We start from the raw sequence: 13,798 nt of genomic DNA on the forward strand, positions 1-13,798 counted from the left end.
TCCTCTATAATCTACAATAGGCCTGATAAAACATCCTCTATAATCTACAATAGGCCTGATAAAACATCCTCTATAATCTACAATAGGCCTGATAAAACATCCTCTATAATCTACAATAGGCCTGATAAAACATCCTCTATAATCTACAATAGGCCTGATAAAACATCCTCTATAATCTACAATAGGCCTGATAAAACATCCTCTATAATCTACAATAGGCCTGATAAAACATCCTCTATAATCTACAATAGGCCTGATAAAACATCCTCTATAATCTACAATAGGCCTGATAAAAAGGCCAATAGACCTGATAAAACATCCTATAATCTACAATAGGCCTGATAAAACATCCTCTATAATCTACAATAGGCCTGATAAAACATCCTCTATAATCTACAATAGGCCTGATAAAACATCTATAATCTACAATAGCCTATAAAAATCTACAATAGGCCTGGCCTGATAAAACATCCTCTATAATCTACAATAGGCCTGATAAAACATCCTCTATAATCTACAATAGGCCTGATAAAACATCCTCTATAATCTACAATAGGCCTGATAAAACATCCTCTATAATCTACTATAGACCTGATAAAACATCCTCTATAATCTACAATAGGCCTGATAAAATGGTGCAATATAGCATAGGGACATTATTACAGTAGAATAATCAGGAACAGCTGAGTATCTATAAGGACCTTAATCATGGAATTAATAAATGGGAGACAAAAAAGTGTGAAAATTAAACCAAGATTAAACCAATTAAAAAAGAACACACAAAAGATATATCTCACTACCCACAAAATAATGATGATATATGACTTATTAACTTGAATAAACTGCACTCCAGTGGTTTTTATGGGGTAGTAGTAGTGTAGATATGACTGGGTTTTATGGGGTAGTAGTAGTCTAGACATGACTGGGTTTTATGGGGTAGTAGTAGTTTAGATATGACTGGGTTTTATAGGGTAGTAGTAGTAGTTTAGATATGACTGGGTTTTATAGGGTAGTAGTAGTAGTCTAGATATGACTGGGTTTTATAGGGTAGTAGTAGTAGTAGTTTAGATATGACTGGGTTTTATAGGGTAGTAGTAGTAGTTTAGATAGATATGACTGGGTTTTATAGGGTAGTAGTAGTAGTTCAGATTTGACTGGGTTTTATTGGGTAGTAGTAGTAGTCTAGATATGACTGGGTTTTATGGGGTAGTAGTAGTGTAGATATGACTGGGTTTTATATGGTAGTAGTAGTCTTGATATGACTGGGTTTTATGGGGTAGTGTTACGTTCCCCAGATTATGTGTTGTAGTTTGTGTATTTGCATGTGTTTATTTCAGGAAATGGCTTCCTGAAATCCCTCAAGCAGCTGATTGGTCGACTCCAGGGCTAATTGCAGAGCTGACCCCGCCCCCTAGTCAAGACACAGCTGTCCCAATTACCCATTCCTTCAGAAGCTATATAAAAGCCAGTGTTCTGTTCAGAAGATTCTTTTTGTAGAGGATTTTGCTGGAGGTAGATTTGCTTGAGAGATTTGCTGGGAGGTCATTGTAGAGATTTTGCTAGAGAGAGATTTTGCTGGGAGTTCATTGCTGAGAGTTGGTATGTTTTGTGAGTTTGTTGCTCAGATAGAACTTATTTGATGTCCTTTGTCTCTTAGTTTGTTTGTGAAATTGTTTAATATTCTGTTTCATTTGTTCCCAGGGGGGAAGGGGAAGGCACCTAGGGAGTGCTTAGGCAAGAGGCCCGCGGGCATACATATACCCGTAGCATATTCGCTGTCTAGGCACACTAGGTAAGACCTGGGCGGACCACCCCTTGTATTTTGGTTAGGGCACCAGGTGGTGCTAAATTAGGTAAGTAGTGGGTAGGCAGGTAAGATAGGAGAGGGGGGGGCTTTGAGATTTACTTTCTTTGCTTTGGTTCCGTCCAGACCCTTTTCCCCATATTACCGTGTAAAGGAATAAAGTCCTTGTAAACGGTACCACATTCTGCTTGTTGTCATTTTTACTCGCACCTACAGTCCATACCTTTTTCGCTTCACAGAGAGTTTAGTTGTAGCAGGGTGTTGCGTTCCCTCTTCATAGAGGCGTGCGTAACAGGTAGTAGTAGTCTAGATATGACTGGGTTTTATAGAGTAGTAGTAGTAGTCTAGATATGACTGGGTTTTATGGGGTAGTAGTAGTAGTCTAGATATGACTGGGTTTTATAGGGTAGTAGTAGTAGTCTAGATATGACTGGGTTTTATAGGGGTAGTAGTAGTAGTCTGGATATGACGGGGTTTTATAGGGTAGTAGTAGTAGTCTAGATATGACTGGGTTTTATAGGGTAGTAGTAGTAGTAGTCTAGATATGACTGGGTTTTATAGGGTGGTAGTAGTCTAGATATGACTGGGATTTATGGGGTAGTGGTAGTAGTTTAGATATGACTGGGTTTTATAGATTAGTAGTAGTAGTAGTCTAGATATGACTGGGTTTTATAGGGTAGTAGTAGTAGTAGTCTAGATATGACGGAGATTTATATGGTAGTAGTAGTCTAGATATGACAGGGATTTATAGGGTATTAGTAGTCTAGATATGACTGGGTGTTATGGGGTAGTAGTAGTCTAGATATGACGGGTTTTTATACTAGTCTAGATATGTGTTATGGGGTAGTAGTAGTCTAGATATGACTGGGATATGACTGGGTTTTATAGGGTAGTAGTTAGATATGACTGGGTTTTATAGGGTAGTAGTTAGATATGACTGGGATTTATAGGGTAGTAGTAGTAGTTTAGATATGACTGGGTGTTATGGGGTAGTAGTAGTCTAGATATGACTGGGTTTTATAGGGTAGTAGTAGTAGTCTAGATATGACTGGGTTTTATAGGGTAGTAGTAGTCTAGATATGACTGGGTGTTATGGGGTAGTAGTAGTCTAGATATGACTGGGTTTTATAGGGTAGTAGTAGTAGTCTAGATATGACTGGGTTTTATAGGGTAGTAGTAGTAGTCTAGATATGACTGGGTTTTATAGGGTAGTAGTAGTAGTCTAGATATGACTGGGTTTTATAGGGTAGTAGTAGTCTAGATATGACTGGGTTTTATAGGGTAGTAGTAGTAGTCTAGATATGACTGGGTTTTATAGGGTAGTAGTTAGATATGACTGGGTTTTATAGGGTAGTTTATGACTGGGATTTATAGGGTAGTAGTTAGATATGACTGGGTTTTATAGGGTAGTAGTAGTAGTGTAGATATGACTGGGTTTTATAGGGTAGTAGTTAGATATGACTGATCCCTTGTTTTTCTCTTTTTCCCCTCTTACCCTCCAGTGGCAGTGTTAGCCTATAAGAGAGCTCTAAGATGTTACTCTCTGGCAACGTCTCAAATGGCACCCTATTCCCTATGAAGTGCACTACTGTTAACCAAGGCTCTGGTCAAAAGAAGTGCTCTATGTAGGGAATTGTGTGACAGTTGGTACACAGCCTATGTACGCAGTGGTGAGGGAGACGTCGGGGAGGCTGTAGGCAGGATATACCCTCCCACGTCGGGCGTCCCAGAGAGGGACCCTCTATAGGACCACTCTGTCTGCTGGAGTGGACAGGGAACGTTTTCATACCTTCATCCCTGCCTGGCTGTTTCTCACGCACAAAGCATCTCTATTTCCAGCTGCACGTAAAGGCCTGCGGTCTTCTTGTGGCCACGTCGACTTCTGGTAACTGCCATGTGCTGTGAAAGTACAGCTAAAATTTCCCCTCACTCTGGAGAAATAAAACACATGTTTTCAATGATACCTCTTTGAAATTGAATTGGTTGTAGCTTCATGTTTTCTATCCTCATTGCCTATCAAAATCTGTCAATCATAAAAGACAGGTATGGGATTTACTACGCAGATCATTTTTCAAAGCACACACTGTTGAACATATGCTGTACAATACAGTGCCTTCAGAAAGTATTCACACCCCTCGATAATGACAAAGTGAAAACATGTTTTTAGACATTTTTTGCAAATATATTTCAAATGAAATACAGAAATATCTCATTTACATAAGTATTCACACCCCTGAGTTAGAATCACCTTTGGCTGCGTTTACAGTTGTGAGTATTTCTTGGTAAATCTCAAATAACTTTGCACACCTGGATTGTACAATATTTTCACATTATTCTTTTAAAAATTCTTCAAACTCTGTCAAGTTGGTTGTTTAAACATTGCTGGACAGCCACTTTCAAGTCTTGCCATAGATTTTCAAGCCAAGTGAAAACTGTAACTAGGCCACTCAGGAACATTCAATGTTGTTTTGGTAAGCAACTCCAACGTATATTTGACCTTTAGTTTATTGTCCAGGTTAAAGTGCAAGGGGTTGGTTCAGGTATTTATTTTTTTTTTTTTTTGGGGGGGGGGACTCGAGGTGAGTAAAGGGGATAATTTTTAAGAAACTATTTGAAGAGGTAGACTTTCAGGTGCTTTCAGAAAATGGGCAGGGTTTCCTAGCTGACCTAGCTTCAAGGGGAACATGGTTCCACCATTGGGGTTCCATTGTGGTTCCAGAAGAGCTTGGACTGGGCTGAGCGGGAGCTGCCCTCTGGTAGGGGTGGGAGGGCCAAGAGACCAGAGGTGGCAGAATGGGTTTGGGTGTAGGGTTTGAGCATAGCCGGAAGGTAGGGAGGGGTAGTTCCTCTTGCTGCACCGTAGGTAAGCACCATGGTTTTATAGTGGATTCAAGATTTTGGACTGGAAGCCAGTGGAGTGTGTGGAGGAGCTGGGTGACATCGGAGAACATGGGAAGGTTGAAAACCAGGCGGGCTGCAGCGTTTTGGATAAGTAGCAGGGGTTTGATGGCAAAAGCAGCCCAGCCAAGAGCAAGAGCAAGTTGCAGTAGTCCAGACGGGAGATGACGTTGTGCCTGGATTAGGACCTGCGCCGCTTCCTGTGTGAGGTAGGGTCGTACTATACAGATGTTGTAGAGCATGAACCTGCAGGAGTGAGTCACTGCTTTGATGTTTGCTGAGAATGACAGGGTGTTGTCCAGGGTCACGCCAAGGTACATTGCACTCTGGAAGGGTGACACGGTGGAGTTGTCAACCATGATGGACAGGTCTTGGAGCGGCCAGGCCTTCCGCTGGAGGAGGTTGGGCTTGAGGTGGTGGGCCGACATCCAAGCTGAGCTATCTGCCAGGCACGCAGAGATACCTGTCGCCACCTGGGGTCAGAAGTGGGAAGGAGAAAAGTAGTTGAGTGTCATCCGCATAGCAATGATAGGAGAGAGGATATGTGAGGAAATGAGTTAGAAGAGCGATTTGGTGTATAGAGAGTACAGGGCCTAGAACCGAGCCCTGAGGGACACCAGTAGTGAGGGTATGTGGTAGAGACACAGATCCTCTCCACGTCACCTGGTAGGAGCAGCCTGCCAGGTAGGATGCAATCTAAGAGTGTGCAGAGCCTGAGATGCCCAGCTCTGAGAGGGTGGAGAGGAGGATCTGACAGAGCCTGAGACGCCCAGCCCTGAGAGGGTGGAGAGGAGGATCTGACAATTCACGGTGTTGAAGGCAGCGTATAGATGTAGGAGGATCAGAACAGAGGAAAGAGAGTCAGCTTTGGCAGTGCGGAGAGCCTGCGTCACACAGAGAAGAGCAGTCTCGGTTGAGTGACCCGCCTTGAAGCCTGACTGGCTAGGGTCAAAAAGATTGTTCTGAGAGAGATAACGAGAGAGTCTATCAGGGACATTAAGCTCAAGTGTTTTGGAAAGGAAAGAAAAAAGGGATACACGTCTATAGATTTTGACATCAGGAGTCGAGTGTTGGTTTCATGAGGAGAGGATCGACTCGGGCCAGTGGTCAGGGAGGAGTTGATGAGGGAAGAGGGGAATGGGAGAAGGTCTCCAGAGATGGTCTGGAGAAGGGAAGAGGGGATGGGGTTGAGCGGAAAGGTTGTCTGGCGGCCAACCTCACTAGTCGCAGGATATCATCTGGAGAGAGAGGGGAGAAAGAGGTCAAGGCGTAGGGTAGTTCTGTGTGAGTGGGACCAGTGGACTCAGTCGGCTGAGTGAACGAGGAGTAGATGTTGTAAACCTTCAAAGATGTTGACCAAGTCATCCACAGTTAGGGAGGGGGAAGGGGTGGGGTGGATGATTAAGGAGGGAGGAGAAGGTGGAAAAGCCTTTCCTGGGGTTAGAGGCAGAAGCTTGACATTTTAGAGTGATAGAAAGTGGCTTTAGCAGCAGATACAGAGGAAGAGAAGGTAGAGAGAAGGGAGTCCTCCGGAAGTTTACTTTTCCTTCATTTTCACTCAGCTGCCCACAGCCCTGTTTTCTCAGATCGCAATGAGTCACTCAGCCACAGGGCAGGAGGGGAGGGCTAGCTGTTAGGAAAGGGGACAGTGCGAGTCACTCAGCCACAGGGCAGGAGGGGAGGGAGAGCTGGTAGGAAAGGGGCCTGTGCGAGTCAGAGGATGAGGAAAGGGAGGAGAGTAAGGTGGAAGAGGCAGATTCAGGAGACAGGAGGGAGAAGGATTTAGCAGAAGGGAGAGATGATAGATTGAAGAGGAGAACGTAGTGGGAGAGAGAGAGCAAAGATTGTGACGGCGCATGACCATCTGGGTAGAGGTTGAGTGGTTAAAGATAAACTTGTTGTTAATCCCACCACAGTGTCCGATTTCAAAAAGGCTTTACGACAAAAGCATACCATGCGATTATGTTAGGTCAGTACCTAGTCACAAAATAACACAGCCATTTTTCCAGCCAAAGAGGAGTCACAAAAAGCAGAAATAGAGATAAAATGAATTACTAACCTTTGATGATCTTCATCAGATGGCACTCATAGGACTTCCTGTTACACAATACATGTATGTTTTGTTTGATAAAGTTCATTTTTATATCCAAAAATCTCTGTTTACATTGGCGTGTTGTTATGTTTTGCCTCCAAAACATCCGGTGAAAGTGCAGAGAGCCACGTCAATTTACAGAAATAATCATCATAAATGTTGATGAAAATACAACTGTTATGCATGGAATTAAAGATATACTTCTCCTGAATGCAACCGCTGTGTCAGATTTCAAATAAGCTTTACAGAAAAAGCACACCATGGAGTAATCTGAGTACAGTGCTCAGAGATCAAAACAAGCAACACAGATACCCGCCATGTTGTGGAGTCAACAAAAGTCAGAAATAGCATGATAAATATTAACTTACCTTTGATGATCTTCATCAGAATGCACTCCCAGGAATCGCAGTTCCACAATAAGTGTTAGTATTGTTCGATAAAGTCCATCATTGATGTCCAAATACCTCCTTTTTGTTCGTGCATTTAGTACAGTAATCCAAATGCACAGGCACTAGGTCCAGACAAAGTAAAAAAAGTTATATTACAGTTCGTAGAAACATGTCAAACGATGTATATAATCAATCTTTAAGATGTTTTTATCTTAAATCTTCAATAATGTTTCAACCGGAGAATTCCTTTGTCTTTAGAAATGAAAGGGAATTGGAGCTAACTCTCACGGGCGCGTGCCTGACTGAGCACATGGCCTTCTGGCAAACCCAGGACTCAATCAGCTCTCATTCTCTCCCACTTCACAGTAGAAGCCTGAAACAAGGTTCTAAAGACTGTTGACATCTAGTGGAAGCCTTAGGAAGTGCAATATGACCCCACAGACACTGTATATTGGATAGGCTAAGACTTGAAAACCTACGAACCTCAGATTTCCCACTTCCTGGTTGGATTTTTTCTCAGGTTTTTGCCTGCCATATGAGTATTGTTATACTCACAGACATCATTCAAACAGTTTTAGAAACTGGTGAATATAGTGTTTTGGTGGATATAGTGTCATGGTGGATATAGTGTTTTGGTGAATATAGTGTTTTGGTGGATATAGTGTTTTGGTGGATACAGTGTCATGGTGGATATAGTGTTTTAGGCTCCTGCCCTACGGGCCAGTATGGTTAGAACAAGGCTTTCTTACAGGAGACAGAGGCTCTGTGTTTAAGGATATTCTAAACTTCAGTCCTGAGACACCAGCTGTTGGTATAAAGACCTTTAATCTATATGTGGAATGCTTCTCAAATGGCACCCTATTCCCTTTTTAATACACTACTTTTGACCAGGGCCCATAGAGCTCAAGGCCCATAGAGCTCAAGGCCCATAGAGCTTAAGGCCCATAGAGCTCAAGGCCCATAGAGCTTAAGGCCCATAGAGCTCAAGGCCCATAGAGCTCAAGGCCCATAGAGCTCAAGGCCCATAGAGCTCAAGGCCCATAGAGCTCAAGGCCCATAGAGCTCAAGGCCCATAGAGCTCAAGGCCCCATAGAGCTCAAGGCCCATAGAGCTCAAGGCCCATAGTGCTCAAGGCCCATAGAGCTCTGGTCAAAAGTAGTGCACTGTATGTGGAATCGGGGGGCATATGGGACGATCTCGTGGTAAGTGGAACAGAAGGCCACACTGTTTCTATCCCCTGTCATTATACACCTGTCCTGCACGCCCACACAATTAACCAGAGAGAGAGAGAGAGAGAGAGAGAGAGAGAAAGAGCGCTGAGTGAGGTGAGAAAGCTGTGGTGGGACAATGAGAGAACTGGCCATCCCCCTAGAGAAGCCAACAGAACAGCACACTTCACCCCCACCACAGGCAGGACAGACAAGACAGGACCCACCAACCCGTCAGACCCCCCCACCTTCTATCACCTCGGACAGCCCCCTTGTTAGAACTCCTGACATCCCCCACCACACCCACTGAAGACACATAAAAGCCAGAGATGGTGCTCATAGTAGACTCAAACAGGAAATTTGTGCAAGAAAATGATTTATTTCCTAAACACAAAGTGGCTAAACTGTCTTGTCCGAACCACCGGCGTGCCCTGGAGCTGCTGTCTGAGGACCGACTAGGATCCCCCAATCACATCATAATTCACACAAAATTACCTGACAGCCCAGAAGGAAAGGGTGGCCACAGCACTCAATGGAGAGACTGAAAAAGCTTATCCCACGTTCCCTAACACACAAGTTATCAAATGTTATTGGTCACATACACATTTTTAGCAGTTGGTAATGCGGGTGTAGCTCCAACAGTGCAGGAGTATCTCACAATGACGCTACAAGCTTGGCACACCTGTATTTGGGCAGTTTCTCCCATTCTTCTCTGCAGATCCTCTCATCTCTGTCAGGTTGGATGAGCAGCGTCACTGCACAGCTATTTTCAGGTCTCTCCAGAGATGTTCAATCGGGTTCGACTCCGGGCTCTGGCTGGGCCACTCAAGGACATTCAGAGACTTGTCCCAAAGCCACTCCTGCATTGTCTTGGCTGTGTGCTTACGGTCATTGTCCTGTTGGAAGGTGAACCTTCACCCCAGTCTGACGTCCTGAGCGCTTTGGAGCAGGTTTTCATCAAGGATCTCTCTGTACTTTGCTCAGTTCATCTTTCCCTCGATCCGGTCTAGTCTCCCAGTCCCTGCCGCTGAAAAACATCTCCACACCATGATGCTGCCACCACCATGCTTCACCGTAGGGATGGTGCTAGGTTTCCTCCAGACGTGAGGCTTGGTATTCAGGCCAAATAGTTCAATCTTGGTTTCATCAGACCAGAGAAAATCCACGCTGGCTGTCATGTGCCTTTTACTGAGGAGTGGATTCCATCTGGCCACTCTACCATAAAAGCCTGATTGGTGGAGTGCTGCAGAGATGATTGTCCTTCTGGAAGGTTCTTCCATCTCCACAGAGGACATCTAGAGCTCTGTCAGAGTGACCATTGGGTTCTGAAAAAGGCCCGTCTGGAAGACACCATTTAAATGTGATATTTCAGTTTTTTATTTTTAAGATATTTGGAAAAGTTACATTATGGGGTTTTGTGTGTAGATTGATGAGGGAAAAAACTAACAATTTAATCCATTTTAGAATAAGGCTGTAACGTAACAAAATGTGAAAAAAGTCAAGGGGTCTGAATACTTCCGAAGGCACTGTAAATCAATGATAGACCTCGTCCTACTGGTCTCAGAAATCAAATGTCTACTGTTTGCAGACGATCTGGTGCTTCTGTCCCCTACCAAGGAGGGCCTACAGCAGGACCTAGACCTGGGCCCTGACAGTGAATCTCAGTAAGACAAAAATAATGGTGTTCCAAAAAAGGTCCAGTAGCCAGTACAACAAATACAAAATTCTATCTAGACACTGTTGCCCCAGAGCAGTGGTTCCCAAACTTTTTATAGTCCCGTACCCCTTCAAACATTCAACCTCCAGCTGCGTACCCCCTCTAGCACCAGGGTCAGCGCACTCTCAAATGTTGTTTTTTGCCATCATTGTAAGCCTGCCACACACACACTATACAATACATTTATTAAACATAAGAATAAGTGTGAGTTTTTCACAACCCGGCTCGTGGGAAGTGACAAAGCTCTAATAGGACCAGGGCACAAATAATAATATAACAATAATCAATAATTTTGCTCTTTACTTAGCAATCTTACATATAAAACCTTATTTGTTCATCAAAAATTTTGAATAACTCCCCACGCGTTAATGACAAGGGTATGCTTGAAAGGATGCACATAACTCTGCAATGTTGGGTTGTATTGGAGAGAGTCCGAGTCTTTTTCCACACACAGTCTGTGCCTGCATTTAGTTTTCATGCTAGTGAGGGCCAAGAATCCACTCTCACATAGGTACGTGGTTGCAAAGGGCTTCAGTGTCTTAACAGCGCGATTTGCCAAGGCAGGATACTCTGAGCACGGCCCAATCCAGAAATCTGGCAGCGGCTTCTGATTCAATTAAATGTTCACAGAACCGTTTGTTGCAATTTCAATGAGGCTCTCTTGTTCAGATATCGGTAAGTGGACTGGAGGCAGGGCATGAAAGGGATAACGATTCCAGTTGTTTGTGTCGTCCGTTTCGGGAAAGTACCTGCATAATTGCGCACCCAACTCACTCAGGTGCTTCGCTATATCACATTTGACATTGTCCGTAAGCTTGAGTTCATTTGCACACAAAAAAATCATACAATGATGTAAAGACCTGTGTGTTGTCCTTGTTAATGCAGACAGACAAGAGCTCCAACTTCTTAATCAGTCTCAATTGTGTCACGCACTTTGAATATAGTTGCGGAAAGTCCCTGTAATCCTACATTCAGATCATTCGGTCGAGAAAAAACATCACCCAGATAGACCAGTCGTGTGAGAAACTCATCATCATGCAAGCGGTCAGACAAGTGAAAATTATGGTCAGTAAAGAAAACTTTAAGCTCGTCTCTCAATAAAGAAAACCTGTCAATAGTTTGTCCCTTGATAACCAGCCCACTTCTGTATGTTGTAAAAGCCTTACATGGTTGCTGCCTACATCATTGCATAGTGCAGAAAATACACAAGAGTTCAGGGGCCTTGCTTTAACAAAGGTATCCATTTTCACTGTAGTGTCCAAAACGTCTTTCAAGCTGTCAGGCATTCCCTTGGCAGCAAGAGCCTCTTGGTGGATGCTGCAGTGTGCCCAAGTGGCGTCGGGAGCAACTGTTTGCACTCACGTTACCACTCCACTATGTCTCCCTGTCATGGCTTTTGCAACATCAGTACAGATACCAACACGTCTTGACCACCAAAGTCCATTTGATGTCACAAAGCTGTCCAGTACTTTAAAAATATCCTCTTCTGTTCTTGTTTCCAGTGGTTTGCAGAAGAGGATGTCTTCCTTAATTGACCCCCCACAAATGTAAAGGACATATACCAGGAGCTGTGCCAGGCCCCCACGTCTGTTGACTCAATCAGCTGTAACGCATAGAATTCACTGGCTTGTACACAAATTGTTTCAAAACATCTCCTGCCATGTCACCGATACGTCATGAAACAGTGTTGTTTGATGAAGACATTGTCTGTATAGTTTTTTTGGCCTTTTCCCCCAGCATTGTCCCAGCCATATCTGCAGCAGCAGGAAGAATGAACTCTTCCACAATAGTGTGGGACTTGCCTGTCCTGTGCCACTCTGTAGCTCACCATATAAGACGCTTCTAGCCCCTTCATATTAACGGTATCTGTTGCTTTTATACATTTCTTACTACTCAAATGTCATCTTAATTCTCGCTCAAAAAACTCATGTGGCTTATTTTTCAAATTGGCATGTTTTGTTTCTAAATGTCTGTTTCATGGAGTTGAAATATAGTACATTTGCACATATAACACACTGGGGCTGAGGAAAGACACTACTCCCAATATAAGTGAACCCCAAATCAATGTAGTTCTCATCATATTTGCACCTCTTTGATAGTCCAATGTTCCTGTCTGTTGTTTGGTGCTTTCCCGGGTAAGGGGGCAGTAGCTCTTCAGCTGCATCAGATTCACAACTGATGTGTCCATGCTAGCTGGGCTAATAACAAATGTAGTATTACTGATGCTAGCTGGGCTAACAACAATTGTAGTATTACTGATGCTAGCTGGGCTAACAACAACTGTAGAATTACTGATGCTAGCTGGGCTAACAACAACTGTAGTATTACTGATGCTAGCTGGGCTAATAACAACTGTAGTATTACTGATGCTAGCTGGGCTAACAACAACTGTAGTATTACTGATGCTAGCATTGGATGTTCTCGTGGGAGCAGAACAACTTGTGTCGTCGACAGGTGCAGGTGTAGTACTGCTGGTAGTAGCCCTAGTTTTTTTAACCATTTATCAATTTTCGAGCAAATGGAATGAGCAGCAGCTACGTTTGGCTATATAAGGACCGCTAGTGGAATACCCGCAAAAGAGTAACGGTTAATGTCATTGGATGTTAATTATTTGAATGGCGACCTGTATTTGTAACGATCGTTGTTGGAAGGATGGTTGGACCAAGATGCAGCGTGGGGTAGGTTAATCATTTTATTTCTGATAAAACCGGCGAAAAAAAAATAAAGAGTAAAAAACGAAACGTCCAGCTTTGTAGGGCTAAAAAGCTACAATACAAAATCAAGATCCCACACACAACAGGTGGTAAAAAGGCTGCCTAAATATGATCCCCAATCAGAGACAACGATAGACAGCTGCCTCTGATTGGGAACCATACCAGGCCAACATAGAAATACACAAACTAGAGTACCCACCCTAGTCACACCCTGACCTAACTAAAATAGAGAATAAAAAGGCTTTGACATTGTGTTGCTGTTTTGCTGAACACTAGATGGTTTCATTAGATTTTTGGCAGTGAAACGAGGCTACTCAGGCAAGAAGAAAACCTCACCCAAATGTATAGCCCCGTTGGAAAATATAAATGGACTGTTTGAAAATGTGAAAGGAAATGTGAATCACATTTTTATTTGGGTACCCCCGACGGCATTGCACGTTACCCTGGTTTGGGAATACCTGCCCTACCGCACACAAATAATTATACCCATCTCAGCCTAAACATCAGCGCCACAGGTAACTTCCACAAGGCTATGAACCATTTGAGAGACAAGAAGGGTCTTCTACGCCATTAAAAGGAACTTAAAACTCGACATCCCAATTAGGATCGGGCCAAAAATATTTCAATCAGTTATAGAACCCATTGCCCTCTACGGCTGTAAGTTCTGGGGACCCTCACCAACCAATAATTCACCAAATTGGACAAACACCTGATTGAGACTCTGTATGCAGAATTCTGCTAAAATAATATTTGTGTACAACGCAAAACCCCAAACAATCCATGTAGAGCAGAATTAGGACTACTGTTATCAATACCTAGAATTAGGACTACAGTTATCAATACCTAGAATTAGGACTACAGTTATCAATACCTAGAATTAGGACTACAGTTATCAGAACCCAGAATTAGGACTACCGTTATCAATACCCAGAATTAGGACTACCGTTATCAATACCCAGAATTAGGACTACTGTTA

Source organism: Oncorhynchus tshawytscha, unplaced genomic scaffold (genome assembly GCF_018296145.1).
Source record: "Oncorhynchus tshawytscha isolate Ot180627B unplaced genomic scaffold, Otsh_v2.0 Un_scaffold_822_pilon_pilon, whole genome shotgun sequence".
Taxonomy (NCBI): Eukaryota; Metazoa; Chordata; class Actinopteri; order Salmoniformes; family Salmonidae; genus Oncorhynchus; species Oncorhynchus tshawytscha.